Source organism: Musca autumnalis, unplaced genomic scaffold, assembly GCF_047663935.1.
Source record: "Musca autumnalis isolate F117 unplaced genomic scaffold, ASM4766393v1 scaffold_2, whole genome shotgun sequence".
In the NCBI taxonomy this organism is placed as follows: Eukaryota; Metazoa; Arthropoda; class Insecta; order Diptera; family Muscidae; genus Musca; species Musca autumnalis.
The window spans coordinates 28,473,995-28,491,028 of record NW_027411755.1 but is presented as its reverse complement, the minus strand read 5'-3'; the positions used below and the strand labels follow the sequence as shown (position 1 = coordinate 28,491,028).

General features: G+C 36.6%; 1 protein-coding gene across 1 annotated transcript in view; it reads right to left on the bottom strand.

The window, feature by feature from the left end:
- Window positions 1-17,034, bottom strand: part of DIP-epsilon (Dpr-interacting protein epsilon) — a 791,100-nt gene that overhangs the window by 247,801 nt on the left and 526,265 nt on the right. The window lies entirely within an intron of this gene.

Genomic DNA, 17,034 nt, shown 5'->3' with positions numbered 1-17,034 from the left:
TAAATATTGGAGCTGCATCAGCGGCCTACCACGTCTATTTTCAAAATCACCCAAATCAGCTGGAACCTGATTCTGCTGTTATGCAAAAAATATTCTTTCTTAATTTGGCACAGACATTTTGTACAAGTGATCCAAATTTAAGTAAAAGAAATAATTTCTATTTGCAGTCAATAGTTGAGAAAATCCCTGGTTTCCGTAAGTCATTTTCATGTCAATATTCGTGGTTTTTTAAGGAATATTTATCCAAAAAATGATTTAAATTTGAAGATATTTTTGTAAATTGGTATATAATAATATTGAATAAAATTGGATTATTTGTTTTTTGAAATATCATTGCGTTGCTGATGCTTTGTATATTATGGGGTAATGTGTTCCAAAGACGTATTGTGGTAATGAAAAATTGCCATTCAGAGACAAGGCTTTGTCTTCTAAATTTTACTAACTTTCTTCCACGGGGTGAACGAGTAAAAACGAGCTTTTCAAATAGGTATTTAGGTTTTTGGCTTACAATAATTTTGTGCAAAAAGAGTAAAACCCTAGTTTTGAGTAGGGTGTTTAAACTGAATCCGTAGAGGGAAAGTGCAGTTTGGGTGACATGCTGCCTTCTATTCAAACCATACACATAGCGTATTATGCTATTGAAAACAACATTAAGCTTACGGAGGCTTATAGAGTCGCAGTTTGCAAACAGCTCGCAACCATAAATCTATCCTGGTACAAGGAATGTTTTGGCTATGACGATGCGTATATTAATCGGGGTGTACGAATGTACAATCCATAATGCTCGTAGCTTAGCATACGTTTGGCCAGTAACAGAATTTATGTGATCTGACCAACTCGGTGAGCTATTAAATACTACCCCGAGATTCTTTGCCTTAGAAACAATATCAATTTTCTGATTGTTTATGTTGATATTGGGGGGATTTTGAAGACTGAACCTTTTGTTTTTATGTATCATTAAGCATTTTGTTTTTCCGGGGTTTAACAACAAGCCATTTGCTTTAGCCCAGTTAGAGACTCGAGAGAGATCAATATTAAGCTTGTTAATGGTGTCACCGACATTCTTAACGGGCCCGCTTAACAGGACTTGAACATCGTCAGCGTACATTGTTATTTGACTGTATATTAATTGCTGGGGGAGATCGTTAGCATATATTGAAAAAAGCAAAGGACCGATTATTGAGCCCTGAGGTACGCCTTTGGGTACTAATAACGGCTTTGATTTCTTAGTTCCCGAACAAACTGACTGTATCCTGTTGCTAAGGTAGGACATAATTAGGTTTGAAGCTGTTGAAGTGAAATTTAAAAGACGCATTAGTTTCATGCAAAGATGTAGGTGATCCACACAATCGAAGGCTTTAGAGTGATCCAACAGTACGAGAAAACTAATCTTACTATCGTCAACATCCTTTCGTATCGATTCTGACCCCTCTACAAGTGCCGTAGTACAGCTGTGGTTAGGGCGAAAGCCTGCCTGCCTATCAGTAAGCAAGGACTCCCGGTGGAGATATTCTGTCATTTGAGAATGTAATATTTTCTCAAAGACTTTTGACATGTAGCATAGTATAGAAATAGGTCGGAAATCCTGATTAGATTTAGGGACAGGAATTACTTTTGCGTGTTTCCATACTGTTGGATATGAACTTGTGGTCAGGATAGAATTAAAGAGGTACGTAAAATATGGTAAAAGTTCTGGAAGTATTAATCTTATAAATTTTGGATCTATATCATCTAGCCCAATAGCATTCGATTTTACCTGGTTAAAACTTTTAAAGACCTAATCGCACGTGACACAACGAAATTCAAAACAACGGTCTACATTAAAATTATGCGCAGACTCATTACTAACGCCATAAAAAGATGTGTCTACTGGTAATGTTGGTATGCTTAAAAAAGCTTCATTGAGTTCATCGATGTTTCCCTGGTATTCTGTGAAAGTTTTTGATTTTCCAATGCCTATGTCCTTTATAATATTCCAAGTGCCTTTAGAGTCTGCTGCCCTGTTAAATTTATTTGAGAAATACGAGGTCTTTGCTGCTTTAATATGGTTATTAACAAGTGTTCTTGCTGATCGATAATCCTCATGAAGCTCTGGGGTTTTAAACCTCTTCCACCTAGAATACGCCAATTCTCTCGCCCTTATATGTTTTTGAATCGTGGAATCAAACCAAGGCTTTAGTTTTAGACGTTGCTCTTTTGGTTTTAATGGGGATCGTCATATTATAAATCGAAATAATATTTTGTTGAAGGAAATCCAATTGTTGATCCACCGTAACAAGTGTATATAACTCACTCCAGTCAACTTGACAGATCTTATCGTTAAGATCTGAATAGTTCAGATTTTTGTAGTCTCGATATGTGTAGGTATAAGTCTCCTCTTCTTCACGTATGGAAAAATTGTATGCAAGGTATATCAGGTAGTGTTTAGAAAAGCATGAAACAGAAATCCGATCATATAGTTGAATTTTGTTTGGATTATTGACAAAAAACAGATCTAAAAGTGTATTTGCAGTTGGGGAAAAGTGTGTAGGATTCGTATTATTAACGTTGAGGAGGCTTAGTGTGAGCATTTTGTCTATAAAAGAGGTGTCGACAAGGACATTTGAGTTGAAATCTCATGTTATAATTACGTCATGGTAGCCGACAGTAACTCTTTCTAAAACATCAATGAGTTTTTGTGTATCGACTGTGTTATTGGGGCGATAAATACAACCAATGAGAATGTGCTTATTGTTAGCAGTTAGTTCAACAAACACGTATTCAATGGGATCGCCAACGACAGATTTCAACTTGAACTTAGCTTTTAAGTTATTCTTTGTAAATATGGCAACGCCCCCTCCTCGCATTTCCATATCAAATCTGAATACAGTATAACCATTTAAGCTTATAAAGCCATCAGGAATATAAGAAAACAGCCATGTTTCTGAAATGCAAATAATATCAAGACCCGAGTCCTCAAATATATATCTAAATTCATCAAGTTTGTTTACCAGACTTTGGGAGTTGAAATGGCATAATTTTAAGCCTGTTTTTTGTTTGGCCAATATTCTTACCATTTCCTTGGTTACGTCTTTGGAATTTATATTATTCTTAGCCAAAGTCATTTATAAGAGTAAAATGACATGCAATAAAAACATCAGCAGCATGAAAAGTTAATAAAGCATAATTTAAATTGGAAAAATTAGATAGAATTAACAAACTAAAGAAGTACAAAATGTAAAATATATAAAAAAAAATTGAAAAAGAGTTGAATTGTAGGATTATAGTAATGAAAAATAAGGCATTTAGCTTTGTGATTCTGCTCCTGAAACATCTTTCTCCATCCGAAACTCATCAATAACTTTAGGATGAACAAGTAAGCAAAGGCTACAGTCGGACAGGACCGACCATGTGATACCCTACACCACAACCTGTAGGAATTAGCTATGTGCAACCGCCTTGCCCGCTGAATGTCCGGGTTCGATTCCCATCAAATTGTCTACGGTGACAAAATACCCCTTAGTAATGTTGGCGATATTTCCTGAGAATTTCAGCCATGAAAAAAGTCTGTACAAGTGGCAACTTAGGACACGCCGTTCGGACTCGGCGATAAAACTAGGTCATATATCAATAACTTAATATGAATCCATTGATATAAGAGAAGCCTCACTTGTCTTTACCTGGATGTTTGTGGAAAAATATATAAATTTTACATTTCTAAAAAATATTCGAAAACTGGAAAATTCAAATTGATTAGCCCCTCCTGCTACATCTTCAAATTGTCTTTGAAAATCAGGTTCCTAAATAAATATATCGTCTGCTCAGTCGGAAAAGGTCGTAAGTCCACTTTTTTTTGGAAATCGCGTTTTTGTTACAGGATGATAGTACAAGTCAAAACACGTCGTATGATACAAAGAAAATGGTAGTATGTCGCGTTTTTCTATATGTTTTGCCCTTGTCGGAAAAGGTCGTAAGTCCGCAAAACGTACAAATTTGAGTATGAAAAGGTCGTAAGTCCACAGGAAAATGTATACTTTAAAAGAATACTACAGCTAATATAGTTCAGATATAATGTTTAACGTCATCCATGGTTGGGGTACAATGTAAAGAACTAGCCTACACTTTTGGATGATAATCGGATGATATTTGGCGGAGCCTGTGGACCAAACTTTTGAACAAAAAATGTGATAATTTCTATATTGCAACGAAAATTTACATTTGAAATCTATTTTCCCCTATAAGCGAACTGATTAAGAAAGATGGACTTCTGGCATTTTCATTGATTCAAATTGGGATGCTGTATGTGTTCAAATACCTCATATATTGAAAATTTAAAAAAAAAATCAAAATTTTTACTGTTTTTATTGTCGTATATCTTACTTAACTTTATCAACTGGTCATTTGTGGTTTCTCTAGGGACATTCATAGGACATAGGGCATTCACATAACGAGATTAGTTAGTATTCCGAATTCAATAAAGTAAAACCTTCTAACGGACGGCTAAGTGCAATGTTTATGTTATTAAATGATTCTAAAATAATAATTGATTGAAATGTTATTAAACTAAGAAGTCATAATGGTTTTTGCTAACAAAGAGCTGTATGAATTTGGAATGGAATTAGACGATGGTGTCATGGGTCTAGTTCCCATCGATACCAAAAATCCTAGAAGTAATAGAAACTTCTGTACCAAATCACGAAGATCTATCTTAAAAATTGCGAGCTGTATCTTAATTTCAAAAGACGGACAGACGGTCATGGTTGTACCGACTTAGAATTTTACTCTGGTCGGGTCTTATTGCTAAAATATGTACCCAGGATTGGAGAAACCGAATCGTTCGTAAGTTTTATATAAATAGCGCATTTAAAAATTAGGGCACAGTTTTAACCCTCTCCTCCGAAATTCAACAAAATATATATATAGCCTACTTCCACCAAGGGACATTCCTGTGCATAATCTGAAAATTACATGGAATAAGTACTTAGAGTCGGAGATTCAACAACCGTTGCCTCGCAAATTAATTTTCTGACCGATACTTTCATAACTTTTGCAAAAAAGCGTTTTTTAAAAAATAGGGCCCCCTCCGAAATTCAAAAACCTCGTTTGTTCCTTGTATATTCTCTGAAATTTTCAAAAAAAATCGGTTCAGCCGTTTTTGAGTCTATGCGGAACATACAAACATACACACATTGTCTTTTATATATAAGATTTCATACACAAGTTTTGGTCCATTAAACCCGCTAATAATTATCTCATCACCATGTTAAATTGCAAGCTTATTCTTTGTCTTAAACTCAAATCATTCTTAAAATTTCGCTCCGGTCGGAATATTACTGCGGTCTACAGCACAGCTACAAAGTCGGGTAAAAATTGTGGGTTTGGTCCATTTCACACCTTTCGATCATAACCAACATCTAATGGGCTCACTTCTGGTCCGAACCCGACCGCTCCACAAAATTTCGTGACGATCGGTCCAAAATTGAAGACTGGAGTTTTATTACAATTGTTAATGGATAGACGCACACACATAGCTAGATCGGTTTATCTCATCAAGATATGAAAAAATGGCAAGGGGAGGGGGTCTACGACGAATACTTTGCGATGTTACACGAATATTGGATAAAACAAACTTATAATACCCTTTCCACATTGTTTTGTAATGTATAAATATTTTATTTTAAAAACGTCCGTAAATTGTAGGAAAAGGTCGTAAGTCCCTACAAAAATACAAAACTGTACAAGGAAAGGGTCGTAAGTCCAAAGACATCCAATTATCTCCCAAACGCGATGGAATTTTATCAAACAAAGTACAGGTATTGAAGCGGAATAAATAAACAAAAAATACTGTCTTTACCACCATAATAAAATCTTTAATACAGAAAGCGCTGGAATGTTTTTTCTTCCTCCTGAAAAATTTATTGAGAGGGACTTACGACCTTTTCCGACGGAGCAGACGATATATACCATGAAATTTGGTATATTTGATAATTGGGAAAATTGAGATTTTTAAATGGATTGATTATGTCCCTACAATCTGTTTCGATTTGTTTATACATTTCTGAATTGCTTAATCTTATTATGGAATGGATTACTTTATTCTTGTAATTATAATTTTGCTATTTACAAGAATAATGTTGGGACTCTTTCGGAGCTGAAATTCAAAACGTTTCCAAATACACCTATATGTACAAATTATTATTATTAAAACCAATTATTTTTTGGATACTAGTAGCAATCAAGTTTTTAAATGAAATTTGCATACCCATGTATATACAAATGTTTCCTACTATGAGAACATATCATTGTTTTATCTTGTTATTGGTTACGATATGGCTTAAGGTTCGGGTAGGATTTTATCACTAGGGGTAACTTAGGGCCTATTGGCGATGTTCAGCTAGAGTATATTTTCCCAAAAGGGAAAGGACATTTAAATATAGCTCATGTTAATTGTCAAAGCATATGTCCGTCCAACGGATCTATTAAAATGGATGAACTAAGAAGTATCTTAGTTGGATCTAATATTGATATCCTTGGTCTTTCTGAGACCTGGTTGAAACCGTACATATCAAATAGGTCTGTTTCCGTACAGGGATACACTCTTTGTCGCAATGATAGACCATCGAATAGAGGTGGTGGTGTTGGTCTCCTTATCTCCAACAGTATCAAATTTAAACAGGAGTTTTAGACGGATACTTATGGGAGCTGTGAAGCATTATTTGTGGAAGTTTTTGGTAGTGGTCCTAAGATACTTGTTGGTGTTACATACTTGCCCAACGGGAATTGGGATGCTGTTGAATCGCAACAAGGTGATGTTCTGATGAGGTACTGTCATGTAGTAATGATGGGAGACTTTAACTGGAATTTATTCAACTCGCACAATGCTCTGGCCTTAAGGTCAACATGTAACAGATTAGGAATATCACCTATACACAATTCACTCCCAACACATTGGGACTCTTTTCACAATTCGACGTCACTGATAGATTACTTTTTTGTAAATGATGCGAATAACATAAATCTAAGTGGTCAGCTATGTGTGCCATCGTTATCTCACCATGCAATGATTTATATATCATTGTGTTATACAGTAAGGAAACCTGATTTATACATAGAATATAAAAACTATGATGATGCTGATGTTAATGTTATAATAAGCCATTGTAGTGCTTTCGATTTTACAAATTTTTATAGGAGTGACAACGTCCATGAGAAGGTTGATATTTTAAACTCGTTACTCTCTTCTCTGCTTACTTTTGTTCCCGTCGTGAGGTTTAAAATCAAAACGGATAAAGATCCATGGATGAAAAAAGTTGAAGTTATGAATGCTAGACGTGCTCGTGATTATGCTTATAGCTTATTTCAAAGGGACCCTTCCACTGATAACAAAAGATCATATTGCAAGCTCAGGAATAAATTAAAATCTTTGATAAGGAAGTTTAGAAGACAACATTATTCGAGCTTATTTGCTGGAGCAGACCAGAAGAAGGTGTGGAGTATTTTGAATAAAAATTGTTTAGATACCATTCTACAATGCCTAGATGAGGTTGATGTTGACGAAGTAAACAGTTCCTTTGTGTTAGACCATAATGGTATTTATGTTGATGTTGAGGAGTTTTTCCTTAATGAAAATGGGTTTTCATTTCGAGGTGTGGATATTTATGATTTTGAGAACGCGGTGGCCAAGGTCAAATCGAATGCTATTGGTACGGACGGCTTTTCTATAAAGTTCATACGAATTGTTCTTGCCTTTATTTCTAGCCATGTTATTCATCTTTGTAATATGATAATTACAACATCTTCATATCCTGACTTGTGGAAAATTGCCCGCATTGTTCCGGTCCCTAAAAAGGGAAATAGCTATGAGTGTGACAATTTACGACCTATAAGTAGTTTGCCGGCTCTCTCAAAAATTATGGAGCACATTCTAAAATCTCTAATATTAAGCTTTCTTTCGGACCATGTTCTATTAAATAATTACCAATACGCATATCGTGCAGGACTTAGTACATCTTCTTTATTGTTGAGTCTCACGGAAGAGGTTAGATTTAATTTAAACTCTGGACATAATTCAATTCTAGTGTCTTTGGACTTATCCAAGGCATTCGACAATCTAAACCACAGGATATTGATTTCCAAACTTCATCATAAATTTAATTTTTCTGGTTCTGCTTGTAAATTACTATGGTCGTATCTCTTGAAGAGGTTCGTGTGCTTTCAAGGAAGAAAATCGAATGTTCTGAGTCTCTCCTGCGGAGTTCCGCAGGGGTCGGTCCTTGTCCCAATACTTTTTATTATGTTTTTAAATGACTGTGTGGATGCTTTAGATCTAAGCATAGTCAAGCCTTACCTTTATGCAGATGATGTTCAATTGCTATTTTCCGATGCCAATAACAACATTCTGTCTGAAGCTAGAATAAATTTGATACTTTCTAGCCTCTCTGACTGGATGACTCATAATGATGTCTTGTTAAATAGTGGCAAATCAAAGGCGATAATTTTTCGCACTGGCCATCGTATTATAGAATATCCAACGTTGGCTATTTCGGGTTCTGTGGTCAACTTTGTTTCTTCTATTAAATGTTTAGGAGTAATAATAGATGAACAATTAGACATCCACTCTCACATTGATAACGTTTCAATGAGAGTAACTTTAGCTTTGAGGAAATTTTACAACTGTGGTCTCCATCTTCCTGTTAGAGCTAGATGCACAATTGCTCATGCATTCCTAATGTCTCAAATTAACTATTGTATTGAACTAATATCATGCACACAACTGTATAATATGAATAAGATTGAACTTGTCTTCAATAGAATTATTCGCTTCATTTTTGGTCTTCGCCGTTATGATCATATCTCTCTAAGGGTAAGAGAATTCCTTGGATGCACCTTTGAGCAGTATGTACATTTGAAGATACTCACAACATTCTATAGAATTATTCGAAACCACTCTCCCAGTGATGTGGTTTCAAGGTTTATTTTTTTCGCTCCATAAGGAATCCACAAATTTCTATACCTATTATTTGTTGTTCTCTTTTTTAAAGATCGTTTGTTGTTACCGTTGCGAGATTATGGAATCGACTACCAATATCGATTATGGAATCGACTACCATTGCGAGTTTATTAAAGATCTATCGTCCAAAAATTGTGCACTTTTGAAACGTTACCCAATCAATTTTAGTAAGCTAACTTCTGAGTTTGGGAAAGTTTGAGAATTATTTTTTCAGATTTGTAATTTTAGTTGGAGCCGGCAGGGGATTTTGGAACTTCTGGAAGTATGACTTACCCCGGGAAAGGGACCAGAATAGGGACCGTAAAAAGAGCATTCTTCTTCTTCTTCAAAAAAGGAAAATAATGATCAAATAGATCCGATACGGGTCCTCAAACTGCACTATTCCCAAATTTTGTGTGGGAGATCCTCGAAGGACGGACCGATATAGTTCATATTCCGACCTGACACATGACTGGATGAAATGTTACGATGTGTAAAGTCTAGACCAATCAGAAAATTCCCTTGAGAGTTACCTTGCGGTTTTGCGGCGCAAGTACAATCTGCTGAAGAAAATTCAAAACGATTCGAGAGGACTCTTAAATTTCCCTTTTCCGAATTTTGTGTGGGAGGCACCCTAAGGACCAATATAGTCTTATCCGATCTATATCTGGAAGGAATAATAATATATGAACAGTTTGGAGCAAATCGATTGCTCAGTCTGAAACGAATTTCGTCCAAATACACTTGGGGTCTAAAACCAATATTTCGATGAGACACATATTTGGTCGTATTTTGTTTGTATCCCCTTTACCCTAAATCCTGAGGTATAAAATAGGTGGCGAGGCGACCCCATGTTGCAATATTTGTATTAAAATCCAATTTGACAACTGAACTGAAAATTTCTCTGTCATGATAGAGACAATTTGTAACATGGGAGGAAATTGTGATTCTCTGCACAAAACACAGTATATATCAGGCAGTAGGTACGTTATCTAGCAGACACATTATTGCAATTTGCATCAGGGGAAAGATCAGTAGTTATTATTCCATATGTAGGCTACTTTGCCGGTATATGCCCTACAGGAATCAAAATATGAACCAAAAATAAAATTTGTATATTTTTCATACAAAAGTAATGGTGTATGTCAACCGCTAAATAATATCAGATCATCATGCAAAATTATAGGCATTTTCTTCAACCTAAACTCTTACCTCGTGCTTACCTTCGTGACTATTGAGCTATAATTGCGACCTCTACCGTGTTTATGATTACACTACAAACAAAAAACTGGATATATTAAGCTGTAACTCTGTTATCTGATCACGTACATCAACATAATTGACATCAATTGAAAGGTCAAGAGATCGTCTTCCATATATAACTCACGAGTGGGGAATGTGTCTTTCAGGAACAAAGATATAAGCTGTTTATTAAAAATTTTCACAATTTTCACACAAAAGTTGTGGTCAATTTAACCCTCTAAATATTATCTGATCGTCATCTCAAATTGCAAACTTCTTCTTTGTTATACACTCTTACCTTATTTAAAATTTCGAGGCGATCGGACTATTATTGCGACCTATAGAGCAGCTACAAAATCGGATAAAAATTATGTTTTTGGTCCATTTCACCCGCTAAATATTTTACGATCATCACCAATTAAAATAGCGATCTATTCTGATGTGAAACCGACCTCCATACCAAATTTCGTGACGATCGGTCCATAATTGCGGCCTGGAGTTTGATTACAATTTATAATGGACAGACGGACACACGGACGGACGGACGGACACACATCTCAAAATCGCTTTATCTCGCCGAGATATGAAGATTGGTATACCACATTGGGGGTCTCCGACGAATATTTCGCGGTGTTACATGAATTTTTCCCAAAACAAACATATAATACCCTTTCCACATAGTGGTGTAGGGTATAAAAACGCATATGGGCTCATTGCAGTTAATGCGTTTGATGTAAACCAGACAACGAAATGTGTATGCGGGTTTGATGAGACCCTTTAGTTTTCTGTCGAGCTCTTTTAAAATTCGATCCTCCGTCTCTTGTAACATGGTTTTAAATTTATTCAAGAGTCGATCGTCGAGCATCTGCATAGCGCGGAAAGGTGAGTCTGTCGATCTTGGAGTATTAGTGGAGTTCCCATACGTACGATGTATAAAACTCTCTCTATCACGCTTAGGTGCTTTGGGGGGCGAATGATACTATCATTATCAGCAAATAAATTGATCTGGGTATTGTCCCCTTGATTTTCTTCAAGCATGGTTGTGTTGGTGTAATTTTAATGTATTGAATAAGTATTAAGTATTGGTCAGTAACGGCCAATTCAATACAACAAGGTGACACAAAAAAAAAAAAATAAAACTGTTAAAGGCCGTCTTGTTGTTAATTTGTAGCACACTTTAGGACTGTTTAGTTAACAGTTTGTATGTTACCACCAAGATTACTGTTAAGAAATTAGTACATATATAGCTTTTGAATAATGCCAGTGACGTATTCGAGTTGAGTGCCTGGCTAAATTGTGTTTGTTTGTTTGACAATATTTTAAAGCAAGGGTAGGCATTGTGACTCACAAGAGAGCCCATATGCTCTAAGTGAGCGTAAATTTGTTATCGCTCACAGCCTGTGTAGATGCTAACCAGCCATGCACGCGTCTTTACGAAAAAGTTAACTACAACTCTCTTTCCCATACAAAAACCCAAAATAGCATTCTCTTCTTGTGCACCATTGACGCTAACACGTTGTGAACAACAACAAATTTACGCTCATTGAGAGCACAAGAAAGACCCAACAATTTTCTCTGCCTCACTCTGTATTAAAGTTAAATGTCATGCACTCTCACTGCTCTCATGCTTTTTTGTGTTTCTCACTTGTCTTTTTTCTCAGTTTGTGTCTGCTTTATTATGTTTGTAAAAAATGTTTTGCAAAATAATTGGACACATAAATTAAAATAAAAAAAAATTTTGAATAATCGTAGATATTTTAAAGAATACTTTTTCAAAAATCGTGGATTTTTTAAATAACATTTTTCCAAAATTCATAATTTTTTAATGAATATTTTCCCAAAAATAATAGATTTTTTTGAAGAATATTTCTCCAAAAAATCGTGGATTTTTTAAAGAATATTTTTCCAAAATTCTTGGATTAAAAAATAATTTTCCAAAAATCTTGGATTTCGAGGGCCCTTTGGAAATTTTTGCCCTGCTAACAGCGATAACATGGTTTCCGTGGGCATGTCCATGTTTGCGGATATAATTGTCCAAAGCTGTAAGTTATATTGTAAACAACTGAAATGATTGGCGGGCGCGATATCTATAGAGAGGAATGACTCCTCCCAATCTTTTGAGGTTTAATTCAAATTCTTATTTTTGCCGGCAAGTTCATATGTCCAAAATTGTGCAACCCTTTTAAATGAACACATACTTTTAAAAAACAAGTAAAAAGTCGTTAAGTTCGGCCGGGCCGAACTTTTTATACCCTCCACCATAAAATAGTCTTAATTAAAATGGAATAATTAGGGTCCTTTCACAATTTTAGGTGGAACAACTTTTCGACAATGGATAGACTCCTACTGCCTCCCACTATTGCTTAAATTCCACTGTGAACACAAATGTTGGGGCAGAGATAATTCCTTTTGGAGATGAAATCCCTTGGTGTGTGTATATTAAAAACCCCGAAGGACAGATGCGCCGTGAGTCGAACTTCCGCGTTATGGCGTGATGAAGTTTTTGCAAGAGACCCTGTAAGCCTTCATGAATTAGCATTATATCTTTGTTTGTTGTTTTTGTAGAGCACTTAAGCAACAGTGAACAAAGATATAACGCTAATTCCTGATGGCCCACAGGGTCTCTAACAAAAATTTCATCACGCCATAACGCGGAAGTTCGACTCACGGCGGATCTGTCCTTCGGGGTTCATAATATACTCACCAAGGCCTTTCTTCCCCAAGAGGAATTTTCCTTGCCCCAGACTTTCACCTCCATTTTGTTCCACAGTGTTATCTAATCTAATCTAAAAAAATGTGTTCAGCTAGGTGAAAGGTACCACCTACGGGGCTATATGAAAGAGTCAACTTATCTTTAAATTTTAATACCAAAACAGGGACCTATATTGACGATGTTTCGTTGGAGATGTTTTATGACCACTGAAATTTTAATACCAAAACAGGGACCTATATTGACGATGTTTCGTTGGAGATGTTTTATGACCACTGAGAACTTCAAATGCCAAATTACAGCTATTTCGGTTAAAAACTGTAGCTAAAATTCTCATAATACCGAAAATTGGGAGGTACCGTTATATGGGGGCTATACCAAAACATGGACCTATGTTGACAATGTTTGGTGGAGATGTTTCATGGCCGCTGAGAACCTCAAATGGAAAATTACAGCTAGTTCGGTTAAATATTGTAACTAAAATGCTCAAAATACCGAATATCGGGAGGTACGGTTATAAGGGGGCCATACCAAAACATGGACCTATATTGACGATGTTTCGTTGGAGATGTTTTATGTCCACTGAGAACTTCAAATGTCAAATTACAGCTATTTCGGTTAAAAACTGTAGCTAAAATTCTCAAAATACCGAAAATCGAGAGGTACCGTTATATGGTGGCTATACCAAAACATGGACCTATGTTGACGATGTTTGGTGGAGATATTTCATGACCACTGAGAACCTCAAATGGCAAATTACAGCTAGTTCGGTTAAAAATTGTAGCTAAAATTCTCAAAATACCGAAAATCGGGAGGTACCGATATATGGGGGCTATACCAAAACATGGACCTATGTTGACGATGTTTCGTGGAGATGTTTCGTGACTGCTGAGAACCTCAAATGTCAAATTGCAGATAGTTCGGTTAAAAATTGTTGCTAAAATTCTCAAAATACCGAAAATCGGGAGGTGCCGTTATATGGGGACTATACCAAAACATGGACCTATGTTGACGATGTTTCGTGGAGATGTTTCATGACTGCTGAGAACCTCAAATGTCAAATTGCAGATAGTTCGGTTAAAAATTGTTGCTAAAATTCTCAAAATACCGAAAATCGGGAGGTGCCGTTATATGGGGACTATACCAAAACATGGACCTATGCCCATATCCTTTGGGATATAAGTTTGTTGATCACTAGGAACCCTAAGTGCCAAATTATAGCTAATTCGGTCTGCAATTGTGGCGAAGAACGTCAAAATACCTCAAATCCGGAGGTACCGTTATATGGGGGCTATACCAAAGAGTGGACCGATATAGCCCATCTTCGAACTTGACCTGCCTATGGAAAAAAGACCCTCGGGTGCACTCTATCTCAATTATTGCGGACGCTAGAGTGATTACAACAGACAGACGGACATGGCTAGATCGTCTTAGAATTTTATCCTGATCAAAAATATATATACTTTATAGGGTCGCAAATGATTAGTTCGATGTGTTACAAACGGAATGACAAACTTAATATACCCTCCATACTATGGTGGAGGGTATACAAAGTTTCAATTAATTGGCTGAGGTTATATCTCTGTCGGCAAAGCCGACTGATACTTTTCTACTTGTATTATTTAAATTGTAATAACGAATAATCCAACTTTTTGTTGTTACAAATTTTTGGGCCAAAGCCAACTTATAATACCCTCCCTAAATAGTGGTGTTGGGTAAAAATTCTAAAAAAATACACTATTATTAAAAAATATTTTTTTAAATAAAACACTGTAAAGAAATCCAAAATTGTTAAAAATTAAAATTAAAAAATCCACAATTAAAATATATTTTTAAAAAATCTACGATAAAATTTTTTTTTTTTTTTAAAAATCTACGTTTAAAAATATTGTATTTTTCAAAATAGTCTGGCTTAATCCCATTGTTGTTGTTTTATTATTTTAAAACAATAAATTTATTAGTGGAAAAAGGTTGGCATTGTTCGCCAAGGGGTAAGTCAAGGAAGACTAGTTTCGATCCACGCCACTGGATCTCATCAGTTCCCTTGTTTCTTGTTTGTGGATATTCTCCACCGAAGTTATTTTTCAATAACTTCTTCAACAAGAAATTTTTATACCCAAACATCAATCGTCAGCTCGAAGTATAAAAGTGAACAAAGAAAAAACTTCAATGAGAAGTTTTTCTTCGGCAGCCTAACACAACTCCGACGAAAGTGTTTGCGAAACACACCAAACCTTTTCCCACTGCTATGTGTCGTCAAATTTCGACGAACCATGCCAGCCTTTTTCCACTAATAAATTAGTTGTTTTAGTATAACAAAACAACAACAATGGGATTGAGCCAGACTATTTTGAAAAACAAAACTGTATTAGCTATCCCAATAAAAAACGACGCCACCAATGTTCGATTTGAGAAACACTGGCACCTTTTGTATGGTTGGCTGCGACAAGCTACCAACTACATTTTGTTATGTGCATTCGTCGAAATTTGACGACACATAGCAGTGGGAAAAGGTTTGGTGTGTTTCGCAAACACTTTCGTCGGAGTTGTGTTAGGCTGCCAAAGAAAAACTTCTCATTGAAGTTTTTTCCTTGTTCACCTTTATACTGCAAGCTGACCGCCAAGCGGTCCGTATTTATACGCCTTTTTGATATGGCCTAGCCAACGCAATCGCTGCATCTCGACACGTTTAACAATATTGATGTCGTTGTATAGCAGATACAGCTCGTGGTTCATGCGACGTCGATATTCACCGTCAACGCAGATTGGTGCGTAGATCTTTCGTAGAATTTTTCTCTCAAACACACCAAGCACTGCCATGTCTGCTTGCGCACGTACCCAGGCTTCGGAGCCATACATCAGCACGGGTAGTATCAGTGTTTTGTAGAGCGTTATTTTTGTTTGACGAGATGTGGCTTTGTTTTTTAACTGCTTACTTAAACCAAAGTAGCATCTGTTGGCCAATACAATTCTTCTTTTTATTTCACAACTGATGTCGTTTGTTGTGTTTAAAGAGGTGCCGAGGTAGACGAAGTCTTTTACTACCTCAATAGGTATAGGAACCAACTTCCACAGTCGGTCCGAGCTCAATGGACGCATTGCGCGTCGACACCATCAACTTGGTCTTCTCACCGTTTACCGCCAGACCGACTTTAGCAGATTCTCCTTCGACCTTCCTAAAGGTATCAGTTACTTCCTTTACTGATCGTCCCATGATGTCTATGTCATCAGCATAAGCAAGTAACATGTGACTATTGGTGACTATTGGTGTAGATTGTGCCACTTCTTTTGACGTTTGCCTCTCGTATAACCTTTTCCAGCAGGATGTTGAAGAGATCACACGAAAGGCTGTCTCCTAGTCTGAAACCTTTTTTGGTACCAAACTCTTCGGAGAGGTTCTTTCCTATTTTAATTGAGGACCTCGTGTCAGTTAAAGTCATTTTACAAAGCCGGATGAGTTTTGCGGGGATACCAAATTCAGACATGGCTTGGAATACCTTTGAACGCATCGTACTGTCGAAGGCTGCTTTATCATCGACAGAAAGGTGGTAGGTGTCGATCTGCATCTCTTGGGTCTTCTCCAGGATTTCCGCAGGGTAAATATCTGGTCAATGGTGGACTTGCCAGGTCTAAAGCCGCATTGGTATGGTCCAATTATCTCGTTGACCATAGGCTTTAGTCGTTTGCACAATATCCCTGACACGATTTTGTAGGCAATAGGGAGTAGACTTATGCCCCTATAGTTAGAGCATACAGTCTGATCTTCCTTCTTGTGGACGGAGCACAGGATACTCAGGTTCCAATCGTCGGCTACTCGTTCTTCCTACCAGATGGTGCTAACTAGCTGATGAATACACCTTACCAGCGTTTCGCCTCCGGTTTTGAACAGCTCGGCTGGTAAGCCATCGGCTCCTGCTGCCTTATTATTCTTCAGCCGATTTATTGCTGTCTTTACCTCATCTTGGCTGGGCGGTATACATTCAATACCAACTTCTGGGATTGGGACTCTGGTATCTTCGTCGTCTTCGCTGCTATTGGATACCAACAGTTTTGAAAAATGTTCTTTCCATATCCTGAGTACACTATCTGTATCAGTTACCAAATTACCTTGCTG